Source organism: Equus przewalskii, chromosome 1 (genome assembly GCF_037783145.1).
Source record: "Equus przewalskii isolate Varuska chromosome 1, EquPr2, whole genome shotgun sequence".
Taxonomy (NCBI): domain Eukaryota; kingdom Metazoa; phylum Chordata; class Mammalia; order Perissodactyla; family Equidae; genus Equus; species Equus przewalskii.
This window is the reverse complement of record NC_091831.1, coordinates 29,412,222-29,424,056: the sequence shown is the minus strand read 5'-3', so window position 1 is coordinate 29,424,056 and position 11,835 is coordinate 29,412,222. Positions and strand designations below refer to the sequence as shown.

Genomic DNA, 11,835 nt, shown 5'->3' with positions numbered 1-11,835 from the left:
TTGTGACATTTTCTATTTTGTTGATTCATTTCACTATCTGAAGGGTGTTTTGAAATTTAATATCTGAGCTCCTCACTTCAAAACTCAGTCTTTGAGGGGCTGGCTCCGTGGCCGAGTGGTTGGGTTCGGATCCTGGGTGTGGACATGGCACCCATCAGGCCACATTGAGGCAGCGTCCCACATCCCACAACTAGAAGGACCTGCAACTAGGATATACAACTATGTGCCGGGGGCGGGGGGGGGGGGTGGGAAGGGTGGGAAATAAAGCAGAAAAAAAAAAAAAAAGATTGGCAACAGTTGTTAGCCCAGGTGCCAATCTTTAAAAAAAAAAAAAAAAAAACTCGGTCTTTGAAACTGAGATACATTGTCGAAGTGAGACAAAGGTCATGATGTTTTACCACAACAATTATTTAATATTTCTCCTTTTCCTTTCTTTTTCTAATTATGAATTCCAAGTGATTATAGTGATTCTAGCCAGTAATCTGCATACCGTCAGTTTTAATGAAGGCTGAATAGATTAACATGGAGCCATAGGTAGCCTGTGAGCTTAAAATCAAGTTATCTGGTATAGAGTAAATATTCCAATTTCATTTCATTCTTTCATTCAACAAACGTTTATTGAGGGCCTTCTAAGGGACAGGCACTGTTCTAGATATCAAGAATACATCAATGAACAACAAAGATAAAATTCCCTGCCTTGAGAGAGCTTATACTTTAGTAAAGCTTACATTCATTCAAAAATTCCAAGTAACCAGTTCTGAGAATGGACTCCACTTTTTTTTTTTTGAGGAAGATCAGCCCTGAGCTAACTACTGCCAATCTTCCTCTTTTTGCTGAGGAAGACTGGCCCTGAGCTAACATCCATGCCCATCGTCCTCTATTTTATACATGGGACGCCTCGCCGCAGCATGGCTTGCCAAGCGGTGCCATTGGACTCCACTTTCATGGGGGAAGGGAGACAAATGACAAGAATCCCAAATCACTTGAAAGTTGCAGCATGTTAGAGTCAAAGGGCCACTGGATTTGCAATCAGGAGACATTGATTGTAGTCTCACTGTGCTAATTCTCCTTGTTATTTTCTTGGTCTTAGTTTTCCCATCTGTTAAATAATGGTGTTGAATTTCATAATCTCTGAAGTCTCTCCTGGCTTGAATAGTCTATTATTCTATGATATGTAACAGGCATTTACTTAATTAATTAAGGTAAATTTACATACCATCAAATGCACAGATCACAGGGATTTATCTTTAAAAGTATAGAAGTGTCCAGGAGTCATCTTAAACTCCTGTCCCTTCTGTAGCTACAATACAGTATAGAATTATGTATCACGTTCAGAGTAATGATCCTGAGGCACTGCAGGATGCTGAATCAGTGAGAGAAGCCTTCATTATGTTCATTAGACTACTTATTAAAGCAAGAAAATGCACTGAGGCAATTTAGAGAGATTTCAAACAGAAAGTGTCTTCTCATTAACTCATAGTTAATCAGAAACCCAATTATCCGGTGTGCTCTATTCCATGGTTTTACTGTTTTTAGACTTATTTATTCTCCTTTACAACCATGACCAAATCATTGATCCAGAGCCCAGCCATTTCACATTTATACCCACTAAAATCAATGGATTATTTCTCCTTCAAACAATATGAAATGCTACCACAGAGAAAGAAAAAGCAAATATTTAAATAAGAAAGAGACATAAATGAAGTGATAAAATTCTGAGTTTTATTTTTTAAAAAATAAAGAGGCCAAGGCCCAGGATAAGGTAGACATTTAAAGGGATAGGTGCTCAAGGTAGAGGAGACAGCTGGCAGACGGAAGACATTTAAAGTGATAGGTACTCAAGAGAGCAGGACCTTTTTTTTATTATTATTATTGAGATCATAATGGTTCACATCAATGTGAGATTTCAGTTGTACATTATTTCTTGACTGTCACCACATAAATGGAGAGCAGGACATTTTAGGGAGACTAGAGGCAAGCTTAGAAGACAGTTAAAGAGGTACGCGCTGGGGTTTGAGAACATGTTTAGTAAAGAGGCAGGGATAAAACAGTCATTTGTCAATGGCCTGGTTAGGAAGGAAGAACATGCACTCCCGCTCTCTTCCATTGGAAAGAAAGAAAGGAAGGAAAGAAGGAAGAAATAGGAATGAAGTGCTAAAATTCTGAGTTTTGGGGCCGCCCTGTGGCTGAGTGGTTGGGTTCTCTCGCTCTGCTTTGGCGGCCCAGGGTTTTGCAAGTTCAAATCCTGGGCGTGGACATGGCACCACTCATCAAGCCATGCTGAGGCGGGGTCCCACATGCCATGACTAGAAGGACCCACAACTAAAAATACACAACTATGTACCGTGGAACTTTGGGGAGAAAAAGGGAAAAAAAATCTAAAAAAAAAAATTCTGAGTTTTGCTTTAAAACACTCCAGATGTATTGTATCAAGTATATGTGCAATTAAAAAGCAACTAAAAAAATAAGAAATAAAACCTCTATTTTCCAAGTATGTGTTTATTTCAACAAATCTTAATCTTTTCTAAATTCTAAATATCTATAAGCATTAAAATATGCTAAACAAGGGTCTCTGGAAAAGGTACCTCACTGATGAGACTGAGCGTCTGAGAGGCTGGGCTGTATTCCTCTTTAATTCAGTGTATCTGAGAAGCTAAAGCTAAAGCAGAACTCTTTGAAATCTTAGTGAACACAAACTGGCTCAACTCTACAGAATAATAAAGCAAAACGTAAAAATGGTTTAGGTATTCAATATTTGATTGTGACATTCAGGGAGAATGTTGAGGTTGGCCTATTATATAAAATCTATAGACACATTCATCAGTCTGAACTCCTTCTAAGATTACACCTTTCTTTCACAGGATACCCCTTGTACCATTCATTTTTATCTTCAATCAGAGAGGAAATTTTATTTCTTTCTGTATTGACAATGAATATCTCCTCAGAAGTTATTATCATCCACAATAACATTTCTATTTTTTTTTTAAAAAACTAGACTTTAATTTCCTCCCTTCACGTGACCTTTGATTAGAACTTCTCTTCCATTCTCCTTTCTCAGCTGCATCCTTCCACTGGTCAGTTAAGTCAGTCTTTTAGAAGCATTATTTTTTATCCTATCCGCTCTCCTGGCTCTCCTTTACTTCTCACTCTTTTGAAACACGTTTCCACATTATTCAACCTAAACATTCGTATTGAGCAAGCGGTGCACGTCCAACAATGTGCAAGGTGAGTGTTGGAGTGATGTAAGAGGCCTCCAGGTTTGGAGCCTGCAAAGAAAGGGTTTACAGGATACTTAGCGAGACGGCAAACAGCAGAGCAAACAAAACCATGAGAAAACCATCACACTACCATGTGATCCTGATGACCAGGGTGACTCTAGAGTTCAGAAAACCAGGCAGCTAGAAAACTCAAAGCTGAGAAGCAGGGGCTGGCCCCGTGGCCTAGTGGTTAAGTTCGCGCGCTCCGCTGTGGTGGCCCAGGGTTTCGCTAGTTCGGATCCTGGGCGGGGACATGGCACCACTCATCAGGCCACATTGAGGTGGCGTCCCATATGCCACAACTAGAAGGACCTGCAACTAAGATATACAACTATGTACCAGGGGGAATTTGGGGAGATAAAGCAAAAAAAAAAAAAAAGATTGGCAACAGCTGTTAGCTCAGGTGCCAAACTTAAAAAAAAAAAAAAAGCTGAGAAGCAAAGCCATGCAACCGTCTGCCAGGAAATCTTATGCTAATCTGAAGTGTATGCACCCTTCTCAGTGCCACCTCCCAGTTTTGGGGCCTATGTGCAACTATCAGAAAACAAGAAGAGAATGCAACCAGGTAAACTGGTGGGTTTATGTAAATTTTAATACCTCTTCTTTCTAGCTGTATTAATTTAGCTGGATCACTAAGTGTGATCAGACCATTGAAAAAGGTGTCCAGGAACAAATATCAGAAAAGTGTGAGTATGAGAGTGTACATGTGTGTGTATATGTGTCAGAGAGAGAGAGACAGAGACAGAGAGATACTTAGCCAGGTGGGAATCAATCCAAAGATGTATAATCACAACACTACAGTGACGCAACCTGCTCCACCAACATAAACCAATGGGTCATTGGGTAGAAATAACAGCACACAAGAGGCCAGATCTATGAATTAACACCTGACTCATGAGTACCATATAAAAAAGTAACTCCAAGACTTCCCTGAGGGCAGTTACTACCCCAGCTAGATACGTCTTTGTAAAGTCACACCTTGACCTGGGGACCTCCGTAGTCTTACCCTGACCAAGACTGTCATAAGGATTGGCTTTTACCCTCAGCAGAAGGCTTGTGCATGCCTAAGCACTTAGTGTCTTCGCCAGTTTATTCTAGTTTCACAACATAGAGGTTTTTGCTGTTTACTGAGATCATCCAAGTATCAGGCAGCTGCTGCCTCAACCTATAAATGTAAGGAAGTGGCGCACTCTGCAGGACAAAGCAGCCACTGCAGCCCCGGTGATCTGTCAGGAACCCGTCCTGGGCTTTTTGTAGCTCTACACTGTTTCTCTCCACAATGTGGCGCTGCTGTTCTAAATGCTATTTTTACAACCAGTTAGGACGGGATGTCACTGTGTCCACGGTGACAGAGAGGGGACGGTATAGGGAGGGGGCGCAAGGGAATTAGAAGGAGGGAGAAGTTAAGGAAGAAAGCTGGATTTTCTGCCAGATAGGGCTTCCCTAAGCTCCCCAAATCAGACCCATTTCCATTAGGGAAGTTATCCCCCTAGGCCAAGTAATTCATTTGGGATCATTTAATCCAATCCTTCTCAAGCCTGGCTGACCAACAGAATCACCAGGGAAACTCTTTTAGATACAGATTCCCAGATTCCACTCCCAGGAAACTCTGATTTGTAAATTTAGGGAGAGACTCAGTTATCTATCTTTTAAAAAAGCTCTCCTGAAGATCATTGGCATTTTGCTTCTACAAGATTTGGAAGGAAAAAAAAAAATATTTTAAGGGGACTGAGTCCTTGCAGGACTTGGCAAAATCAACTTCCATTTCTCAATTCCATAACAGTGAACGTAGTGAGAATTTATTCTGTTCTCTAGGAAATAGCACATTTTACTGAGTAAGCCCATCTATATCCTTTAGGAGCTTATTTAACAGACCTCTGTTCAGTGTTTTCTCCTGTCCGTTTTGGGAAAAGACTTTGTGACCCAACAGATTTGGAATTCCGCAGTAGCAGACCCCGCTGTCTCCCTTCCGTGTACTCATCACCCTAGTTGGGGAACATGGGGATCTGGCAATCTTCGACATCGCTCAGAGCTAGGCTTGAATCCCAACTCAACAACTCATCAATTATGGGACATTAAAAAAGTTACCAAACCTTTCTGAACCTTTATTTATAATAGAAGATAATCATACCTGCCTCTGAAGGTTATCATAAGGTACAAATGAGATAAAGTCCTTAGCACTCTGCCTGGCACCTGATGATCAATAGATGTCATTTATTAATAGGAGTAGCATTAGCCTTGTCTCTTTTTCTCCTACCTCGATTTCTAGAACTTCTCTCAAGCACCCACGTAATCTGATGACTCTCTATGTACACAGTCTGCCTGTGTCCTACGGCCCTGCTTTGCGGAGAACAGCTTTGCCTTGCCTCCGATGATCCGTAAAGAAGGAAGTCCTTCTCGCCCCAGAACCGCAGCAGGTGGAGAAAATAAATATACTTATCGGTCCTTAATTCTCTTCCCCTCCATTCTCTCTCTGTCTAATGTTGGAATGATATAGTTGGAACTTACCTCAGCAGGCGTTTTCAAACTTGGGTGAACAATAGAATCGTCAGGAGCACAAACTGAAGATGCAGTTTCCTAGGCTGCTCTGCAGGATTCCGATTAAGTAAAATTCAGGAACTTTCACTTTAACAAACCCCTACAACACACGTTAAGAAACATGGCCTGAAAAATTACCCAGTCCCAGGGTATCAACCTCAGAAGCTTTCAACGGCCAAGCAGATCACGCACATGTATGAAGGGGCGGGACAGAAGATAAAAACAGAGTGATACTTACCAAGTGAAACTGGACAATGCACGACCTACATATCTTCTTTTCTTTTTAAATTTAATTTATAATGCATTTTGAACCACCTTGATAGACAAATAAAGTTTGTCTTGAGTCCAGAGAGGTGAAATGACTTGATCAATGTTACTGATCAGTAGCAGAGTACAGCCTCGCTTTGGGAATGCCCTGGTTACCGTGCCATGTCCCAGCCTCATAAGAGGAAGTCAACAGTCTTCTTCTTCTTTGGCCAATCTCATACCAACCCAATCTCATATGAATCTCATACCTAGTTGGAGAAAAGGAAGAACGGCATTGAGAACACCCAGCTCAGAGGGTTACGTCAGCCTGGATTGTTATCTCGAACGGAATTTTCTTAGTGCAAAGCAGCCCGGCATTCACGGAGGAGGTTTTTGCCCAGTGGTCCTGAGTACCAAGACCTCTCAAACTGCAGACAAATACCATCAATCATTTTGTCATGGGCCTTAACCTTATTTAAATGTTTATTTTCAAAGCAACTAGAAGGAGTTTCTATCCTTCCTAAGAGAACTATCCACCTGGTAGTGGTGATCCATAACAAGAACTATCAGACTATTAGTCCTTAAAGATGTCCCCAATGTATTGTTAAGTGGAAAAACCAAATTGCAGGAAAAATGTAGATAGTAAAGTGATAGAAAAAAATTAAATATATAGGGAAAGGTAGAAAAATGTTGAGAAAGATATATACCTGGCTCTTAAAAGTAAATCTCTGGAGGATGGGACTGGGGATTTTCCTTTTTATCTTAGCTATCTGAATTTTTTTAAACAACGAGAATGTATCATTTTTATACATTTTTTTCAAAAATAAAATACAGATATTAGATAAATGACAGTGGTGATGGCATAGTTATTTAATCTCTCCAAATCCCCACATAAAAACTGAGAGAGCAACAGATAGCAAAATCAAAATCCAGGGACTACATTTGCAAAACCAGATGACAAGATATCCCAACGAAGCCCAATACAAGCAGGTGAGAGCAAATCACGGCGTCTACATACTTGCAGCATCTGTGCGGGAGAAAGCAGAGGAAGAGGCAGGACACCTGACAGAACTGCAAACTGGAAAACCCCAAAAGAGCCAAGAGGAAAGTGAGAAGAGTTAATCTGAGAACAAGAAGTAAAACTGGAGGAGTTTCGCCTAATCTTCTCAGTGGCTGAGTGCCCAGGGCCCACGGTACAGTCTGAAGTGGCCAGCACAATCTAGCCCTTATACACTCTGGAAACTGATCAGCCAGGGCTCCGTTCCAGGACGTGGCCACACACTGAGAAGAAGCCTCTGGGCGTAGGATCAAAATTAAGCAGATTGGGGTAATAGAGGCAAAGGAAGAGGCGGTCCAGATAAGTGAGGGAAGAGAACAATATCGGGAAATTGCAGAAAGCAAGCCACCGTATTTTTAAACACTACTCTCACATCTCCTAAAGTTTCAGGAAAACCAACATTACATAAAAATAAGTAACAGAAAAGTATCAAGGTTCAATCCAATAAAACGTATTATAAGGAAAAAGAGACTGAGAAGCAGAGTAACGTTTTTACAGACAATTAAAGCATTCCACAAACAGATTAAAACATTATACTCTGCTTCAGGACAAACTGAAAAAACATTTTCAAATGATATAAGGCATAAAAGAATAGTAGAAATCAGAAATAGAAAAACTCAGAAATAAAGTGACAGAACTCATGAAAGAGTTAGAAATAAAAGGAAAAATTCAGAGATTTTTGAAAAAATTCAAAAATAAAATTTTAAAAATTCAGAATAAAGACTAAATAAACACAACAGGTAATGCCTCAAGAGAAATAGAAGGGGAAAAAGAGGGAAAATTTTGGGGCTGGCCCCGTGGCGGAGTGGTTAAGCATCCCACATGCCACAACTAGAAGGACCCACAACAAAGAATATTCAACTATGTACCGGGAAACAGAAAAGTATCAAGGTTCAATCCAATAAAACGTATTATAAGGAAGAAATAAAATAAAAGGAAAAAATAAAATAAAATCTTAAAAAAAAAAGAGGGAAAATTTAAAAACCAAAAGAAATAAATGAGATTAAAGAGAAAAATGCAAATATTGAAGATAAAATAAGAACATCCCAACTAACAGATAATGAGAGGTCTATACTCTCATTGTTGGGAGAAATCTCGACTATATTGGGAAGAAAAATGTTTAAACTTTTTAGTACAAGATTAAAAGTTCACTCAATGATCTTGGAGTTCTTCACTGATTAGAACCCACATCCCTCTTTCCCGGGAAAGGTCTATTTTAGCTAGTTTCAAAAAGAACGCTCAGGATGAAGAGAGTAACATGGATCCTATACATCTCAGATGGATGCAGATTTTATGGGTCCTATAACGTACACAATTTGGGCAGTCCTCCTTAAGAAAAAGAATACAAAATGTCTTATTTTTGTAAATTTTTAAAAAAACATATGGCAGTTCAAGGGACCCTAATTTAGCCTTGTGGGAAATCTCTCTCTGCCCATGTCTATTTCTAACCCCAGGATGGGCTGTCTTCTAGCTTTTTTAAAAATGATTTTTTTAAAGACAATTTTTTGAGAGCGGTTTTAGGTTCACAACAAAATTACAAGGAAGGTATAGAGAGTTCTCACATAGCCCCTGTGCCCACACATGCATAGTGTCTCCCATTATCAACATCCCCCACCAGAGTGGTACATTTGTCACAACTGATGACCATACATTAACACATCATAATCACTCAAAGTCCATTCTTTACAGGAGGGTTCATTCTGAGGGTTGTACATTCTACGGGTTTGGACAAATGTACAATGACATGTGTCCATCATTATGGTAATGTGTAGAGTGGTTTCACTGCCCTAAAAATCCTCTATGCTCCATCTATTCATCCCTCCCTCCTAAGCCTTGGCAACCACTGATTTTAGTCTCTGGTTTTGCCTTTTCCAGAATGTCATATAGTCAGAAGCATACAGTATGTAACCTTTTTGGACAGGCTTCTTTCAATTAATAATATTCATTTAAGCTTCCTCCATGTCTTTTCATGGCTTGATAGCTCATTTCTTTTTAACACTGAATACTATTTCACCGTATGGATGTATCACAGTTTATTTATCCGTTTGCCTAGTGAAGGACATCTTGGTTGCTTCCAAGTTTTGGCAATTATGAGTAAAGCTGCTATAAAGATCTGTGTGCAGGTTTTTGTGTGGACATAAGTTTTCAACTCCTTTGGGTATACCAAGGAGCATGATTGCTGGATCGTATGGTAGAGTACGTTTAGTTTTGTAAGAAACTGCTAAATTGTCTTCAAAGTGGCTGTGCCACTTTGCATTCCCACCAGCGATGAATGAGAGCTCCTGTTGCGCCACGTCTGCATCAGCATTTGGTGTCGTTGGTGTTCCAGACGGCCGCAAGAAATGTAAAATGTTACACTGCTGATAGAAACGTAAAATAATATAATCATTTTGGAAAAGTTTGTAATTTCTTTTTTTAATTGCAGTAACATTGGATTATAACATTATATAGCTTTTGGATATACATCGTAATATATTTCAAATTCTGTGTAGATTACATCATGTTCACCACACAAAAACTAATTATAGTCCATCCCCTCACATGTGAGCCTAATCACCCCTTTTGCCCTCCCCCCCACATCCCCTATGGTAACCACCAATCCAATCTCCATTGATATGTGCTTGCAATTTCTTAAAGTGTTATGCACACATCCACTATTAATTAGCCACTCCATTTCTAAATGTTTACCCAAAATAAATGAAAGGATATGTCCATTCAAAGACTTGTACCAAATGTTCATAGCATCTCCTTTTGTAATGGCTAAAAACTGGAAACAATCCATAAGACCATCAACAGGTAAATGGGCAAACGAAATTCATACAATGGAATACTACTCCTCAATAAAAAGAAATGAACCGTTGATAAATGAACAACTTGGAAGAATCTCAAAAAACATTATACTGAATGAAATAACCCAGACAAAAAGAGTACATACTGTGTGGTTCCATTTATATAAAATTCTAGAAAGTCCAAATTAATCTATAGTGATAGAAGCCAGATCAGTGGTTGTTTGGAAATGGGATGGGAAGCTGTGGAGGGGTGGAAGTTGACAACACTGTATTGTATAATTGAAATTTGCCAGAGAGTAGAACTTAAATGTTCTCACCAAAGAAAGAAAAAATGATAAATATGTGTTCGAGGCGATGGATGTTTTAGTTAACTAAATGGGAGGAAGCCTTTCACAATGTATACATATATCAAATCATCAGAATGCACAGTTTAAATATATTACAATTTTATTTGTCAATTATGCCTCAATAAAGGTGAAAAAAAAAAGAGAGAGTAGGGAATGACTGATGACGAACAGATAATCGTGCCTGGTGGCAAACGCCCCAATAAAACACCCGCACAGGGAACCCTTCCAGCTGGTGCTCGGGAAACCTAGGTGGGTAAACAGTAAAGACAATGGTCTCAGGCAGGAAGCCTTTTAGATCCATCGGTGAGGTGTAATTTCATCACTCCCCTCCTAGCACATTAGCAGAGGTATAAGCAGATGGGTGGGAACAATTTTGTGTATGACTTGGTACTCATTTTTTAAAAATATGAAACATACTTCTTCAGGAGTCCAGAGAAAAATAAAATCCCAGAGAGTTTCTTGGAGGGCTGGCTTTGAGGCTCATGTGGTCGCTAGACATCGTTTCATTCTTGCAGACTTAAGCTGAATGGTTGCCATCTGTCTCCTTGACTTGCCCTACAATTCACCAAACTAAGGCATCCTTCTCTCCAGCCTGTCCTTTAGCAGATTGCTGTCGCTGATACAGATTAGCTTGCCTTTATTACCCTCCTGTATCCTATTTCTTTTTTTAAAAAATTGTGGTAAAAAACTCATAAAATAAAATTTTAACCATTTTTAAGTGTACAGTTCAGCAGCGTTAAGTATATTCACATTATTGTGCAACAGATCTATCCTCTTTCCTCTTGCCCTGAACCATCTCCTCTTCTGTATTCCACTTTCTCTTGACAGCATCCCAGTCATCCAGATTTGAAATCTCAGAAACAACCTTTGACTATTTCTTCTACTCCACTTACTAACTCCATCAGTTCCATCTGTAAATTCTGTCGGTTGAGTCAGCCTCCAAAATGTTTCTCACTTCATCAGTCCCTTTCTTTCCAATTCCTTTATCTCTATTCTAGTCTAAATACTTGTTACTTCTTACCTGGACAATTGCAAGAGTCTCATGATTTCCCTGTTTCCAGGAGCTCTCCTCTTTGATCCATTTTTTCCAAATTAACATTTTTTAATAAAAATTTTTAATCATGTGATTCCTCTGTTCAGAAAAACCTTCAATGACTCGACCTACAAAATAAAACATGGTGTCCTTAGCCTCTCACAAGGCTCTGCCTGATCTGTTGTAACTTATCTTTCTAGCCTTATATCCCATAAGTATGGTGTGACTTCAGGGGATCCACAAGGAGAAAAGAGCCATTATCGGTGTACAAAGCAGAGAATGCATCTCCATCAAGGCCATTCCATAGCACCAGCATGACACTGATTTCATTAGTGTTCTCATTTCAAAGAATGCCTTTCCTATCCCAAACAACGTTTAAGTGTAAAGTCATTGTGAAATCATAGGCACCAAAAATGAAATGTTCATGACTTTTGCATGTCTGCATTATTTTTCTTTTGGAAACAATAGAAATATAATTTCTTCGGAAAATCATAGGACCAAAGTACTGGAGAAAATCTTCTGATCTGTCCTCTTGTCTTTACATCCACTGCTACCACCCTTGGCCGAA

General features: G+C 39.4%; 1 long non-coding RNA gene across 2 annotated transcripts in view; it reads right to left on the bottom strand.

The window, feature by feature from the left end:
- Positions 1–2,479: 2,479 nt before the first annotated feature.
- Positions 2,480–11,835, bottom strand: part of LOC139073632 (uncharacterized) — a 53,715-nt gene continuing 44,359 nt past the window's right edge. Inside the window, exons 6-9 of one of the 2 annotated variants that reach the window (XR_011522575.1) lie at positions 11,256–11,395; positions 6,034–6,310; positions 5,766–5,895; positions 2,480–3,266 (exon numbers count right to left, since the gene is read on the bottom strand). This is a non-coding gene — a long non-coding RNA (uncharacterized lncRNA). Of the gene's footprint in view, positions 3,267–5,765; positions 5,896–6,033; positions 6,311–10,316; positions 11,396–11,835 lie in introns of those variants that run through there. The other variant, XR_011522577.1, reaches the window with a different exon arrangement.